Raw genomic sequence first — 16,631 nt, forward strand, 5'->3', positions numbered from 1 at the left:
AAAAAGAGATTAAAGGCTAACTCCTTTCCCTTTTTCTTCTCCTCCCCACCTCCCTCTCTCCCTCTCTCCCTCTCTCTTTTGGTATCAGTTTTAACCAACTAACCAAAGGGTGAAGCTTTTATGTCCTTTGAAGTTCACCCTAGAAAGAGATGGTTACATCGGGTTCAGAAATGACATCTTTCGCATGAAATCTGGCATGAAATGGGGGGCGGGGGGGAGGGAAGGAAGGGGGGCAATTTAATTAATAAATGATCTTCCTTAGAGGTACTTAGAGGGGTGGTGGGGAGAAAAAGCTTATCCCTTTTCCTCTCCTTCTTAACCAACCAATAGCCCTCGCCCCTCTCCCCCCTCCCCCAGTCTGCCTAGGTTTCTCATTTAAAGTCATCAGATCCAGAGAAATGTGTCCATATTCGAGGCTCTCCCGGTTTCCTATTTTATGGACCGCCGTGACATTAAACATAACATTTATTTTCCATTGGGCGCCTACACTCTTTTTTCTTTATTTGAGCCAAGGAAGGCAATGCCGCGCCAGCAGAAAACCAGGGCCCAATTTTAAACCGCAACTCCTCGCAGGGAAGGCCCTGGACGTGAAATATTCAGTCCCGCCCTCGAGCCTTCACGATACAGAGCCTAAATAAAATGGCAACAACCTCACCTCCTTCTCTCCCTCCCTCCCCCCCCCCATAAAACCCCAAATCGCTCTTAAAAAGCCTCTTCACCTGTATTTAAATAGCACGTCTTTAATTATAGCGGTCGGGGATGTATGAGGCTGAAATGAAATTAGCAGTCATTACCAGCCCCTTTAACTCCGTGGTGCTTTTGATCAGCGCTAAATTAGCTTCCCATTTCTAACAAAGACCCTGTAGCCGGCAGTGGGCTGTAAATAAGACAGCTCGCCTTGCCTTCCACACCTTCTCCCCTGTCAATCACAGCTCCGTCAGTCAACCCGAGATTAACCTTTATCTACGGCAGCCTGTAAAATAACCTAAAGTTTTTTGGGGTGGGTGGGTGCGTAGAAAGAAAGCAGGAAATCCGGGAGAGGGGAGGGAGGGAGGGAGGAAGGAAAGAAGATGAGAAGGACAAGAGGAAGGAAGGAAGGAAGGAAGATGGGAAGGAAAGAAGGAAGGAAGATGGGAAGGGGAAGGAAGGAAGGAAGATGGGAAGGAAGGAAGAGAGGGAGGGAGGAAGATGGGAAGGGAAAGGAAGGAAGGAAAGAAGATGGGAAGGAAGGAAGATGGGAAGGGGAAGGAAGGGAGATGGGAAGGAAGGAAGAGAGGGAGGGAGGAAGAAGGAAAGAAGATGAGAAGGACAAGAGGAAGGAAGGGAGGAAGGAAGGGAGGGAGGGAGGGAGGAAGATGGGAAGGAAGGGAGGAAGAAAGGAAGGAAGGAAGGAAGGAAGGAAGGGAGATGGAAAGGAAGGAAGAGAGGGAGGGAGGAAGATGAGAAGGAAGGAAGGAAGGGAGATGGGAAGGAAGGAAGAGAGGGAGGGAGGAAGATGGGAAAGAAGGAAGGAAGGAAGGGAGATGGGAAGGAAGGAAGAGAGGGAGGGAGGAAGATGGGAAGGAAGGAAGGAAGGAAGGAAGGGAGATGGGAAGGAAGGAAGAGAGGGAGGAAGGAAGGAAGGAAAGATGAGAAGCACAAGAGGAAGGAAGGGAGGAAGGAAGGGAGGAAGGGAGGGAGGGAGGGAGGAAGATGGGAAGGAAGGAAGAAAGGAAGAAAGGAAGGAAGGGAGATGGGAAGGAAGGAAGAGAGGGAGGGAGGAAGATGGGAAGGAAGGAAGGAAGGAAGGAAGGAAGGAAGGAAGGAAGGAAGGAAGGAAGGGATCAAAAGAGATGCAACTCCGTCTCTGGCGAGGAACCCCTTTTGCTGGGGATACGCAGAACCCGAGCGGCGGGCGAGGGGGGTTGGACTGAACTGGGGGAGATTAAGCCCCCCCATTGTAATTAGCGACGTTTTCCTTCTTTCGCTCCTCGGTTGTTCCGTGCGAAAGCCGTCAAAGCCGCCGCGGCAACGAAGGGAGACGGAAAGAAATCCCTGCTTCTTTGGGGAGGGGATCAAATTGGGGCGGTGGGAAGAGAGCTGGCCTCTCCGAAAGGCGAGCGAGCGGGCGAGCGGGCGAAGGGCTCGGTCGCCCTCTGACCATCAGGGGGCGCGAGTAAGCAAGAGCCAGCCTCGGCGTCTGGCACCACGCCAGCACCGTTTATTGAAAGCCTTCGCCAGGTAATCCGCGCTCCCTGATTTTCCTCTTCCTCTGTTTCTCCGTCCTCCCCCCCCCCACACCCCGCATCCTCCTCGCCTCTCCCCCGCTCTTTCTCCTCTTTCGGTCCTCGCCGCCTCCCATCACTCCATCTTCCTCCTTTACCTGTTTCCCGGAAGTTCAGGATGCGCCGAGTCGGATTCACACAGAGAACAGGCAGCGGAGACCCCGTCACTCACTTTTCTCCCTCGGTTTGGCCTTTCGCTTGAGTGTCTTTGCCAAACCGGTTTTGCCTTTCTTGCCGGGCTCTTCTCTGAACCTCCCGCTTTTTGTTGAAGGCTCTTTCCTCTCTCTTATCTTATCTTATCTTATCTTATCTTATCTTATCTTATCTTATCTTATCTTATCTTATCTTATCTTATCTTATCTTATCTCTTCCTTCTTTCCTTCCTTCCTTCCTGATGTGGTGGGGCGGAGAGGGGAAAGGGGGAAGGAGGATACAGGAAGAAATGAATGCCGCGGCGGCGGGTATGAATTTGCCAATCCATCAATTCGGCTTTCCAAGAAACTGTCACAAAACGGGAACAGGGAAAGGAAGGAAAAACCAGGGAAGCCAAAATATGGAAATTGTCCAGACAGTCAAAGAATCCCCGTCTGTCCCCCCCCCTCTACATCCTCCCCCGATTTCAGGGTTTCCCCCCTTTTTTCCCCTTTCTCTACATCTCCTCCCCCCGTCTCTTCTACCCCCACCCCCACCCCCCACCCCCACAAGGCGAAGGTGAGAAAAAGCCGACTGGAGTTCGTGACAAAGTTGCTGAAGTTACTTACAGATTCTTTCCAGTCCGGACGGCTGTCTCGGAAGCCGTGTGATTGATTGGCCGAAGAATCGCCAAGTCCGCGGGGGGCTCTCGTGTCCCACTCGGCCTCTCCGGGCTTGGGTGCCCTTTTTTGCCCCACCCGGACGCCCAGGCAGACGGCTTGGAAGCTTCGCTCGTGCCCTTCGCTTGGTCCTCCTCCCTCAGCCCGAACGAATGAAATCGGGGGGTTCTAACCCCCAGTTCTCCTGCTTTGCCTACACACCCTTCAAGTCTTACTCCTAGCATTAAACTGCAGTCCCTAGAATGCGGGGGGGGGAGCGGGAAAGAGAGAGGGAAAGAGAGAGAGAGAGAGAGGGAGAGAGGGAGAGAGGAAAATCGTTTATGGTATGGCTTAAAAAATCCAAATGGCTGTTTTTCTGTGTGTATGTGTGTTTGCGTGTGCGCGCCCGCGCGCGCGCGTGTTATAAGAATGGACCCACAACAAAAAAGTCAATTCTCTGTCCCTTTTTCTTCTTCCTCCCCCCCCCTCTTTTTTTTTTCCATGAAGGAGAATAAGAATAAAGAATAAAAGCTTTATTATTTTTTTTTTTTGCAGTGGTTATTCAAAGATAATTTAATGCCATTGTTTCTGCTACAGATGGTTCTTTTTAATACAATAACAGTGCGCTTTGTGAGAAGCCACACACAATACAAAATCGAAAAGCGTTTTCCTGAATAACCATTTTGTTCTCATTTGTATGGGGCCGACAAAAGGCGCCCTGAAGTAATGGGGATTCTGTTTGTTGAAGCCACAGAATAGAAGCTTGATAAAGATTTAGGTTGCGCCCCCCCCCTCCCTTCCCTCGCCCGCCCAGAGGAGGAGGAACAGCACCGCAAAAAGAAAAAAAGAAAAAAAAACAACCGCCACCACTAATAACATCATCATCGGTAGATATCCCCCCCCTTTTTTTTTTTAAAAAAAAAAGGGAGGGAGGGAGGATTGCACCTCGAGGCTCAATCGGTCCAAGCATCTGCTGCTTTCAATGTCTTGAGTTTGAGGGGCGGGGGGGGGGCGTCCCATTAGTATCCCTTTCCCTCCCCGCCCCTTGCAAGAATTAGAAGAGGAAGGGAAGGGGGGGGGAATTAAAAAAAAACCACCTTGGAAACGCTGTGTTACCAAAAAAAAAAAAAAAAAAAAAAAAAAAGCGGGAACGCTACACACGTGTACATTTCTGGCTTGTGAACCCGCCAGATTCCAGAAGATCATGGCTTGGCCGCGTGGATAGTTCTCTAGGCTGCCAAACTGCACTTCTCTGGCTGGTTTCCAAAAAAGTTCGTTTTAGTACCCCCCCACCCCGCCACCCAGCGCTTTCCTTCCCCCCCCCCAACCCACCCTTAAGTTTGCTTGAAGCTTCAGAGATCTGTACCCAGAGATCAGCTACCCCGTCCCGCACGCCCAGCGGAGGAGCAGATCGAGGGAAGTTGTCTCTCCGGTGACCTAAGCTTCCAGACTTCTGAGCTCCCAGATTCCACGTTTCTAGAATCTAGACCCGGTACTGTCTCGTGTCGAACTCCCTCGCCTCTCAAAGTCGGGCTAAAGCTGGCTCGGGCCTCCTTTCAAGTTACCTGGCGCCACCTTCGAACGCCCGGGCCGCGATTTAACCAAACCCGACGGCGAACTCGAGCCCAAACCAACCACTTTTATCTGCGGCACCGATTCGTGTGAATGAGCTCATTCGTATAAAGCGGAGTTATGGGAGTTATGGACCAACGAGTCGCTCGCAAACGGTTGTTAATCATCGTTGACGCGGTTTTTAGCACGTTGTGCGGAAACCAGCTGCCGAGTTTGGGGAGGGACCGAGATCCGAAGAAGTGGACTGCAGGATTAGTGAAATTATTCTACAGGCATTAGATCTGCTTCGTTTCGGTCTTTCAAGTAGGAAAGCTTGGATAATCTTCAACTGGGACCAGCATCGCTCATTGAGATGGAAGGCAGATGGAATTCGTTTTCGTCTTGAGTCTCCCGAAAGTCAAGGTTGTGACACGGTTCTAGCTTTACTGTTGTGGTTATTTCGGGGTGTGTGGGGGGAGGGGTAGAGGGAGGGAGGGAGAGAGAAAGGAGAAAAGAGAGGAGAGAGGAGAGAGAAGAGGAAAAAGAGGGAAGACGAGAGAAGAGAGAAAAGAGGAGGGGAGAAGAGACGAAAGAAGAGAAGAGAAGAAAAGAGAAGAGAAGAGAGAAAAGAGGAGAAAAGAAGAGAGGAGAGAGGAGAAGAGAAGAGAGAAGAGCAAAAAGAGAGAGAAGGAAAAAGAGAAAAGAGGAGAGGACGAGAGAGGAGAAGAGAGAGGAGAAGAGAGAAGAAGAGAAAAGAGAGAAGAGCGAAAAGAGAGGAAGAAGAGAGAAGAAAAGAGAAGAAAAGAGAAAAGAGGAGAAGAGAAGAGAGAAGAGAGGAGAAGAGAAGAGAGAAGAGTGAAAAAAGAGAAAAGAGGAGAAGAGAAGAGAGAAGAAGAGAAAAGAGAGAAGAGCGAAAAGAGAGGAGAAGAGAGAAGAAGAGACAAAAGGGAAAAGAGAGAAGACAGGAAACAGGAGAAAGAAGAGAGAGGGAGACTTGTGCTCCATCCTGAATCCATCAGGAGCGCTCACTCAGTCAGGAAAAGGTTTAATTTTCGACGGGGCGGCAGGGAAACCCTTTTGCCCACTCCTGGAAAAGACGCTTCGTCCAGGATGAAGCAGAGCCAGCCTTTCGCTCCCCTTACCTACTCCGACCTTTTAGGCAGCCCAGTTTACCAAGGACCTCAGCTCCGGGTGGGAGGCGCCCTTGCCCCAAGCGGAGGAGAGCTCAAGACAAAAACTCGCCGCGGGGCTGCTGCTCTGCTAGCCGCCGGATTTGTCTCTCCCCCCCCCCACCCCCGCCTCCAGGAAGGAAAGCCGGCCGTCCCTACTCTCCTCTCGCAACCTCTGTCGCCCAGTCCTAAGGGCGGCCTAGCCCCCAGCCCGCCGTTTGGGAAGGAGGCAGGGATGTCCCACTTGGACCAGCTTTCGTTCGTCCCACCCGATCTACCCCACTCCAGCGAATGTTCTCCCCTTCCTTGCTTTCCAAACTCACCGACCGAGTTTAGACTTTTAAAGGAAAGAAGGTTTATATCCCGCCTTTATTTTTATTTTTATTATTACTATTATTACTATTATTACTATTATTACTATTATTACTATTATTATTATTATTATTATTATTATTATTATTATTATTATTATTATTATTATTATTTAATCTTTAGTGAGATTCGCAGCCTTTGAGGCTGGTTAATAGCTCAGCAGCTCGAGTCCTAACCAAGGACCTAGGACCTGTTAAGGTATTATTATCACCATCATCATCATCATCATTGGGGAGTTTTAATTCTGTCTGGGGCCAAACTGTTTAATTCAGTTTTATTCAGCTTTTAAATTTTGTATATATGTATTTTACTTTGTGGCTGTTCACCGCCCTGAGTCCTTCGGGAGTAGGGCTGTATATAAATCCAATAAACTATAACTAAACTAACTATCATCATCATCATCATCATCATCATCATCATCATCATCATCATCTACCCAAAATGACAGTATACACAGCAAACGAGATAACCATGCTGGATTTCGTATCACAAATCACTAGTCGAACACTTCCCAAGCGTTTAGGACTGCGTGATGTATCGGCGGATTATGCGAGCAGATAATAATAATAATAATAATAATAATAATAATAATAATAATAATAACAACAACAACAACAACTTTTATGCATTAAACATGAAACTCAGTCAACTGAACATTTCAGTTTCAAGTCCTACCCTCAAAACGACGCTATAGAGCACTGCACACCAGAACAACTAGACACAAGGACAGTTTTTTCCCAAATGCCATCACTCTGCTAAACAAATAATTCCCTCAACACTGTCAAACTATTCACTAAGTCTGCGCTACTATTAATCTTCTCATCGTTCCCACCACCCATCTCCTTCCACTTATGACTGTAACTTTGTTGCTGGTATCCTTAGGATTTATATTGATATTGTTTCCTGATTGCTTATTTGTACGCTATGACTATCATTAAGTGTTGTACCTTATGATTCTTGACGAACGTATCTTTTCTTTTTATGTACACTGAGAGCGTATGCGCCAAGACAAATTCCTTGTGTGTCCAATCACACTTGGCCAATAAAAAAAATATATTCTATTCTATTTTATTCTGAACATTTAAAGATGTGTCATAAATACCATTTGACTGGTACTAATGGTTGATACTGGTTGCTGCCAGCATCCTAGGTATCAACAAATTCCTCCTTCTATTTTCTCCCCAGTGAGGTGGCTTGGACTGAGGTGAGGTGGCTTGGACTGAGAATGACTGGACCGAAGTTACCCAGCTTTCGTGCCTAAAGCGGGACTAGAACTCACCGTCTCCCGGTGGTTGGCCTAAAAGTCACCCAGCTGGCTTTCATGCCTAAACGCGGGATTAGAACTCATGGTCTTCCGGTTTCTAACCCGGTTTCTTAATCATTAGACCAAACTTCGAAGCGGGCCAAAGCCAGGTTCTGCGGGACCGGCCCAGAGATTCCCCCACCCTACCCGCCCAATACTAGGTTCGTTTGGCCCCAGCCTTTCCCGTGGCTACTTCAGAAGAATCAGTGGGATGCCGGGAGAGAGAGCACAAGGACAGAAGCTCACGGGGGAAGCTCGCGGGGTGGTGATGGGGGGGTGGGGGGGGCAGAGATGGGGTAAGGTGGCTTGTCTGCTCTCAGATGATTGCTTGGAGTTCGATCCACAGCCTGTTTTAGGCCTCGGGATACAAAGGCAGTCTTTTTCCACAGCCCTTTAAAATGAACAGGGCGAGCTGCCAAGTTCAGGTCTAAGGCAGGGTTAGGAAGAGGGAAAATGCACAAGAAACGTTACCCCTTTAAGTGCACTATGTATTTAAGTACAGATTAAGGGTGACGTAAATTACAGCATTTATGTTACCCTTTTAAGTGAGATAGATAGATAGATAGATAGATAGATAGATAGATAGATGATAGATAGAGAGCGACAGATATAGAGAGATGAAGATATATATATGGGTAGGGGATCTCTTTTAAGTACACTATATATTTAAGTATACAGTATTTACGTTACCCTTTTAAGTGAGATAGATAGATAGATAATAGATAATAGATAGATAGAGAGAGAGAGAGAGAGATATGGGTGGGGGGATCTCTTAAGTGCACTATATATTAAGCATTTACGTTACCCTTTTAAATTATATATATAGGGAGAGGGAGAGGGCGAGAGAGAGGTGGGGGATCTCTTTTAAGTGCACTATATATTTAAGTATACAGTATTTACGTTACCCTTTTAAGTGAGATAGACAGATAGATAGATAGATAGATAGATAGATAGATAGATAGATAGATAGATAGATATGGGTGGGGGGGATCTCTTAAGTGCACTATAAAGCATTTACGTTACTCTTTTAAGTTATAGATAGAGATAGAGAGAGAGAGAGAGGGAGAGAGAGAGAGAGAGAGAGGTGGAGAGAGGAGGGGATCTCTTTTAAGTACACTATATATTGAAGTGTATAGCATTTGAGGGGGAGGAAAGAGAAAACGGCGAAAGTGTGATGTCCTGAGGCCAGGTGGCGACTATTCCATTCTCCTTCCATACAAGCGGCCTGGTTTTAATGGGGTCTCCCCCTCCCCTCCCATTTGGGCCACTAGCTTCTTCTAAAGGCTGGTTGCGTGGATTCTTGATTTCGGGCCACTCAGTGAAACAGAGACAAAAAAAGATGGCACGAGGCCCCCGGGAGCCGCTTTAAGGAATCCGTTCTTAGAATCTCCCCGCCGACGCGGTGGTGATAGAAGAAAAAAAAAAATCTGCCTCCAATACTGTTAAATCGGCGCCGTCGCTCTTGGTAGACGCGTAAACCCACCCACCCCCTCCGAAACCTAAACACCCGTGGGGAGAAATTTGTTCAAGGGTTATATTTGAGGCGTTGCCCTGGCAGTTAGGTTGGCTTCGAAGTCTTGCCTTTGGCACAGGCTGCGGGTGGTGGAAGGAGGAATCCGGAGTCACGCCAGATCCTGCAGTGGTGGGTTGGGTTGGGGGAGTCAGTCCCGCCACAGAGGATCAGGAAGTTAGGACGGGAGTTTTCCACGTCCTGGACTGGAGCAAGGAAGCGCTGTCCCCGAATATGTTAAGCCCGAGCACTTCCCTTCGCTCCACTTTTCACCCAGCTCTTTTTCTGAACAGGGGTCGCTGGAGAAGGAGTTTGCTCCGCCAACCCACGGATCCTGCAAGGGCATTTCCTTCAGTGGGTTAAATTATGCAGGCAATTATAGACCAAATAACGTCCTTTGGCCAATAGGTCTGGACCAGCTTAATTCCCAAGCCAGCAAAGGTCAGTTCTGAACTCCCAGAAACGCGCGAGAAATAATTTCCCCAGAAGTGAAGCCGCCAGACCCCTCCGACTCTCTAAAGCGCTCCAAAGGCGTGGCAGTGTATTCGTTGGGTCGACGACCCTCGATGTGATACACGGTTATTGAAACCCGCGGTTTGAAGAGACAGATAGACAGACAGATGATACAGATAGATACTGATGATATAGATAGTTGAGATGAGATAGATAGACAGATGATAGATAGATAGATAGATAGATAGATAGATAGATAGATAGATAGATAGATAGATAGATAGATGATATAGATAGATAGATAATAGATAGGTAAGATAGATAGATAGATACATGATATAGATAGGCAGATAGATAAGATAGATGATAGATAGATAAATAGATAGATAGACACATTGATAACAGATGATAGATAGATAGATAGATAGATAGATAGATAGATAGATAGATAGATGATAGATGGATAGATGGATAGATAGATGATAGATAGATAGATGATAGATGATAGATAGATAGATGATATAGATAGATGATAGATAGGTAAGATAAGCTATGGTGGCTCAACAGACTAAAAAAAAGCATTGTGATTAACACCAGCTGTCTGCAATTACTGTAAGTTCGAATCTCGCCAGGCTCAAGGTTGACTCAGCCTTCCATCCTTTCTAAGGTAGGTAAATTGAGGACCCAGTTTGTGGGGGAAATAAGCTGACTTTGTATAAATATACAAAAGTATGAAGGCTATTGCTTAACGCATTGTAAGCCGCCCTGAGTCTCTGGAGAAGGGTGGCATATAAATCATTTTTTTAAAAAAGATAGATAGATGAGATAGATAGATAGATAGATAGATAGATAGATAGATAGATAGACAGACAGATAAGATAGATAGATGATAATTGATAGATAGATAAATAGATAGCTAGATAGCTAGATAACAGATGATAGATAGCTAGATAGATGATAGCTAGATAGCTAGATAGATGATAGATAGATAGATGATAGATAGATAGATAGATGATATATATAGAGAGATAGATGATATAGATAGACAGATAAGATAGATGATAGATGATAGATAAGACAGACAGACAGACAGACAGTTAGACAGACAGACAAACAGACAGACAGACAGATAGATAGAATTCTTTATTGGCCAAGTGTGATTGCCCCTCCCCACTTATTTTCCGAATTGCTTTTCTTCGGTAGCCCCCTCCTCTACCCCCCTCCCGTAGCGGGCCATCTCAATCCGCCGCTCCATTCAGAAATCCCAATGGAAACGTTTCGTCAAGAGCCCTTGTGAATTCCGGCCAACGGACTTTTCTCACGCTTAACCCCCGTTCCCGTTTCGCAGCCGCGGGAAGAGCAAAGTTCAAGCTTAAAGCTGCCCAAATGTTGCTTGGGAGGGTAGGTGGGCGGGCTGGTTGAGATAGCCGCTCCCGGAGGAGAAAGGCCCCCTTATCAGGGGACGAAGAAGCCCCCTGCCTCCAGTGCCCGTCGGTTGCCCCCCCCCCCCACGACATTCCTGCCCGACTGAGATGCTGGGCCTTACAGCCTGCCCTTAACAAAGCGCATCCGTGTCTTCAGAGGAGACACCGAACTTCCCCCATCTGCCCTCCCCGTCTTTCCCGTCTCGGGAAGGGGCTTCGGCGCGTCCTTATGTCTGCCAGGTGCGCTTCCACACACCGGCCGAGAATTTAGCAAGTCAAAAGTACCAAGGGGTGGGGAGACGGATTGGAGCCTCTTGAAAAAAAAAATCTGCCATCCTTCCAGAGCCTTGGTAGAACAGTGGTCTAAGGCACCCTGTTATTAAGCTGGTTATTAAGACCAGATGCCTGCAATTACTGCAGGTTCGAATCTCGCCAAGGCTCAAGGTTGACTCAGCCTTCCATCCTTTCTAAGGTAGGTAAATTGAGGACCCAGTTTGTGGGGGCAATAAGCTGACTTTGTATAAATATACAAAAGGATGAAGGCTATTGCTGAGCACATTGTAAGCCGCCCTGAGTCTCCGGAGAAGGGCAGCATATAAATCAAATTAAAAAAAAAAAAAGCGGGTTCTTTTTAAGCAGGCACCCGTGGGATCTCGTTCCAGTAATATAATAATAACCGTAACAGAATTGGAAGGGCCCTTGGAGGTCATCTAGTCCAACCCCCCTGCTCAGGGATTCGAACCACCGATCTTTCTGATCGACTGAGCCGCTGAGCCACCTAGATGACACTCGCATTGCTCACACAGGGGAGCGCAGGGACGCGGGTGGCAAGCCAGGGGACGCATTTCGCCCGGGCGGATCGAATGGGGCAGTGGGGGAAGGGGGGGGAGTAGGAGCTAGGACGGGGATTCCAGCCAGGAGGATCAAGCCCAAGGCTCCAATCCGCTGGAAACCTCCTCTGCGGGGATCCCGTGTTGTGAAGCGGTATCTAGGCAAGAAGAGCCTTGGTAGTACAGTGGTTTAATGCACCCTGTAATTAACACAGCTGCCTGCAATTTCTGCAGGTTCGAATCTCTCCAAGGCTCAAGGTTGACTCAGTCTTCCATCCTTTCTAAGGTAGGTGAAATGAGGACCCAGTTTGTGGGGGCAATAAGCTGACTTTGTATAAAATATACAAAAGGATGAAGGCTATTGCTTAACGCACTGTAAGCCGTCCTGAGTCTCCGGAGAAGGGCAGCATATAAATCAAATTAAAAAATAAAATAAAATTAATTAATTAATTAATTAATTAATTAATTAATTAAAAAAAAAAGAACCTTTCTCCTCCAGTTTGCAAATCGTCCTCCCTGCGTCCCCCCAAAAAATTTGCTTTCCTTCTCGGGACAACGTCTCCTCTAGAAACGTTACTACTTCCCCAAGAACTCGGGTTCGGAGCCAGAACGTGGGAAAGGCGAATTTTCCCGCAGGAACAACTTAAAACTCGAAACTCTGATCATTTTTGAAATTTTTTTTGTAATGGCACAAACCTGAGCTTCTACCTATTAAAGCTTATGGTGCTTTGCACGAGCCTGGTCTCCCAACAAACAAACAAATGAACCCATAATCTATAGAGATTCTCAATCATGCAGGTCATGGTTGTCCCAAAAAGTCTTTCCTCCCCACCCCCAAAAGATGGTGCTTTTTCCAAAAGACAAGTGGACTTTCTCATTCTTTAAAAAAAAAAAACAACGTTTTGCTACTCATCCAGGAAGCTTCTTCAGTTCTGGCCAGAAGAAGCTTCGTGGATCACGAGGGAAACGTTTGCAAAGAAAAAAAAACCTTAAAAAGTTCAGTTGCTTTGTGAAAAAATCCCCTCTGGGACAAAGCCATAATTGCTTTCTCAAATGCCTTCTGTTCTGTCCCATCTTAATAGCATCTTGAAATCAGAAGTCTCCCCCATACAGAGCTATTTATGCCACACTCGGATTAGTAGAATGCCAGAGTAAAAACAAGAAGCATTAGTAAGGAGCCTCTTGGACAAATGTAGACTTTACTATGTAAAGTGGCTACTCCAAGCCAGTTTTGGAATGTTTAATCTCTTCCCACAAAAAGCACTCGTGCCTCTACTAAGGCTTAGCTCTATATGCCTACAATCTGGGATAATAACGGGAAGAGCCTTCCTTACAAGGCGGTTGTAGGGCTTGCTTTGACAATGAGAATCCTTTAACACAATGTTTCTCACCACTTTAAGACCTGTGGACTTCAATTCCCAGAATTGTGGACTTCAACTCCCAGAATTCCCCAGCTACGCTGGATGGGGAATTCTGGGAGTTGAAGTCCAAAGGCCTTAAAGTGACCAAGGCTGAGAAAAACTGCTTGAATTGTTTTAAAATTCTTGTCCCCTTCAGTGTTTTTTCCCCTCTATTGAATTGGGTCCAATTATTATTGGAGACTGAACAAGTGTGTGCATTTTTCTCGGCAAGGTTTTTCAGAAGTGCTTTGTTCATTGCTACCTTTCTAGGGCTGAGAGAAAGTGCCTGGCCCATAATGTCTCATGGTTCCTAATCTGATGCTTTAACCACTATACCATACTGGCTCTTGCAACAAAAAGGTGACTATTACTGAAAGTAACGAACCTAGCAGAAATGGCGAAAATCTCAGCGTACTTGAAGGACTATACACAAGAAAGATATGTATCGGAATGGAGAAGATGGATTGACTATATTCAAAATAAGTATCAGACAAGAAAATATCATATAGCTTATGATTGAATGTTAAGTATTAGAAGTATTTAATTATCTATAGTGGAGTTAAGGTTTCGGGGGGGGGAGTTAGTAGTCTGAGGATAAGTAGCTTAATCTATTTTATGATTGCTAAATGAAATACCTTGTATTTTGCTCTGGGAAGTCTGGGGGGTAGGGTGGGATGAGGGGAGGGTAAGGGCGGGGGGAATGTGGGGGGGAAGAAAATTTTTTGTAAAACTTTTCAATAATAAAAAAGATGACTATTATTATAAAGGTGTGGGAATCCAAAAGGACTGTAAGATGTTGGATATGAAGTAACATAAAATTATGTAAGGGTATGGCCAATCTAGAGAAAAGAAGGACTAGGGCAGACATGATAGAAGTCTTCCAGTATTTAAGGGGCTGCCACAAAGAAGAGGGAGTCAACTTATTTTTCAAAGCACCAGAGGGCAGGATAAGAAACAATGGATGGAAACTAGTCAAGGAGAGGAGCAACCTGGAATTAAGGAGAAACTTCCAAACAGTGAGGACAATTAACCAGTGGAACAGCTTGTCTTAAGACCAGGGGTGAAATCCAGCAGGTTCTAACAGGTTCTGGAGAACCTGTAGTGGAAATTTTGAGTAGTTCGGAGAACTGGCAAATACCACCTCTGGCTGGCTCCAGAGTGGGGTAGGAATGGAGATTTTGCAATATCCTTCCCCTGCCACGCCCACCAAGCCATTACTTCACTGGAGTAATGGGTGGACTGCCGTGTCCAGAATATTGGACATATTCTGCAAATTAGACTGTTTGAGGTACCTTGAGGTTCAAAAATTGTTGCCCTGTGATGCACTGTTTCACCCAGTTAAAGATTCTGACGATGAGAATTTTGCTACAATATAGATTTGTGATTTAATGCCAGACTCCTTCTCCCCGTCCTCCCAGTACATTTGTTCGTCATCCTGCTTCTGTTCTTAACCAGGGCACACCTAAAGCTAATCTAAATCAAAAAGTAGCTTCCAAAATCAAAACTCTGTCCATTTCTATTTCAGCATCTACTGTACATTTGTATAGTGACAAGCTTCGAGACATTAATGTAATAATGGAGCATTTCTACTATTTTCTTCCTGATGCGCACTTAAGGGGGTCAATCACATGTCTCCATGCCTAATTTTAACTTTTACTGTGTGAATTATTATTTTGAGCTTTCCTTAAGAGCCCTGCTCTCTATGCCTATTCTAAACCACAAGGAAAGTGGTATAGTCATACACCACTTGGTAGTCATAAAGTAAATCTCCTTTCTGCTTTTCTCCAGACATTAACCAACGTAGAAACCACTGAAATAGCTTGTCCTTTATTACCGTCTGGAGAAGCCATTCAGGGAATGAAATGTGATCAAAAAGTACCTTCATACAACCCAAAGATGACGGAACAGAATTATATTTGTCCCAGGCGCAATTTCTGGTTCAAAAAAAAAGGGAGGAAGTTTGCAAGCCTTATCCGGACATCTGAAAAAGGGGAGAAAATAGCTCTAATTATTTGTTACAGAAGTCCTTGTCACAAGTTGCTATAGTGTCAAAAAATACCCTGAGAGAAATCCCCACATCCCTAGGAGATTAAAGAAGGGGATGTAGAATTCTCTCTATATCAACTTCTTTTACAATAGGCAACTGGACTTCCTTGTTTTTCTTTGAAGACGTTTCACTTCTCCCCCAAGAAGCTTCTTCCGCTCTGTTTGGGTTCCATTCTCTCTTTCAGAACCTCAATGGTAAAATTCATCTGTCTTACTCTTCCATTCAGAAGTTGGAGCTGTGCTTTCTGCAGGATGTTTTCTGCCCTGTGTCTCTTCCCTGCTGAACACAGGCACACGCTGTTGGGGATGAGTCTGTTGTCTGCATCGCAAACCGAAGCGCAAATGGTTTCTAGAGGTTGCAATTTTTCTGGAAATCCATTCATACCAGTGGTGAAATCCAAATTTTTTTTACTACTGGTTCTGTGTGTGTGGGTTTGTGGGTGTGGCTTGGTGGGCGTGGCAGGAGAAGGATACCGCAAAATCTCCATTCCCATCCTGCTGTAGGGGAAGGATATTGCAAAATCCCCATTCACTCCTGGGGGAAGGATATTGCAAAATCCCCATTCCCACCCCACTCTGGGGCCAGCCAGAGGTGGTATTTTCCAGTTCTCCGAACTGCTCAAAATTTCCGCCTCTGGTTCTCCAGAACCTGCTGGATTTCACCCCTGGTTCATACCCCCGCATCATTCGAACGGCATTCATCTCAAAATGCATCGCTAAATGTCTATGGACATTCTCAGGCATCCGGGTCATGACTTAGACTTAGAAAAACTTCGTTGTCACTTTGAACGTACACTAATCGTCATACATTAAAAATGAAATTTCGTGGCATACAGCTCTCAAAGGGTCTCCACCTCCAATATACACTCCATAAGCATGACAAAACAAATGACTAAATTCCAAATTTTGCATATCCCCACATTCTGAAAAGGCTGCTTGGATGAGAAGCACAATGTCTTCCAAAGGAAAAAACCAAGAAAGTCTAGTTGCCTCTTGAAAAAAAGCACCTTTGGGACAACCATGACCTCTGGATGCCTGAGAATCTCGATAGACAACTTCTTTACAACTTCCTATCCCCGTGATGGCGAACCTATGGCACGTGAGCCGTATCTGTGGGCATGCAAGCGTTGCCCTAGCTCAGCTCCAGCGCGCATACGCGTGCCAGCCAACTGATTTTCGGGCCTTCCAGGCCAGGGGTGGGTTCTAATTTTTTTTTCTACCAGTTCTGTGGGCGTGGCTTATTTTGTGGGCGTGGCTTGGAGGTCATGTGACTAGGTGGGCATGGCTAGCTGGTCAGAGTCATTTCTGGAAGGTCCTCGCACTTACGACCCGACTCATTTGTTTGCTTTTAACACTGATCAGCTGTAGGGCAGCCCTTTGAAGCCCCGCGGCAAGAGTTTAAACAGTTTTTTTCCTTCTAGTCATCAGCTGGGACTCAGGAGGCAGCAATAGATTGGGGGTGGGACCAAATAAAAGGTAAGAATAACGTGGGAGGGCGGCGGGGGGAGAACTGGTTCG

The 16,631-nt window shown here is 46.1% G+C and overlaps 2 long non-coding RNA genes across 5 annotated transcripts in view; both read right to left on the bottom strand.

Annotated features, from left to right (window-relative positions):
• LOC148113042 (uncharacterized) overlaps nucleotides 1-3,892 on the bottom strand; it is an 88,195-nt gene extending 84,303 nt beyond the window's left edge. The window contains exon 1 of the long non-coding RNA XR_015728568.1: nucleotides 3,026-3,892. This is a non-coding gene — a long non-coding RNA (uncharacterized LOC148113042). The remainder of the gene's footprint in view (nucleotides 1-3,025) is intronic.
• LOC117678153 (uncharacterized) overlaps nucleotides 1-16,631 on the bottom strand; it is a 560,714-nt gene that overhangs the window by 137,137 nt on the left and 406,946 nt on the right. The gene's annotated exons all lie outside the window — the stretch shown is intronic.

This window comes from Pantherophis guttatus, chromosome 6, assembly GCF_059756535.1.
Source record: "Pantherophis guttatus breed Tessera chromosome 6, ASM5975653v1, whole genome shotgun sequence".
Taxonomy (NCBI): domain Eukaryota; kingdom Metazoa; phylum Chordata; class Lepidosauria; order Squamata; family Colubridae; genus Pantherophis; species Pantherophis guttatus.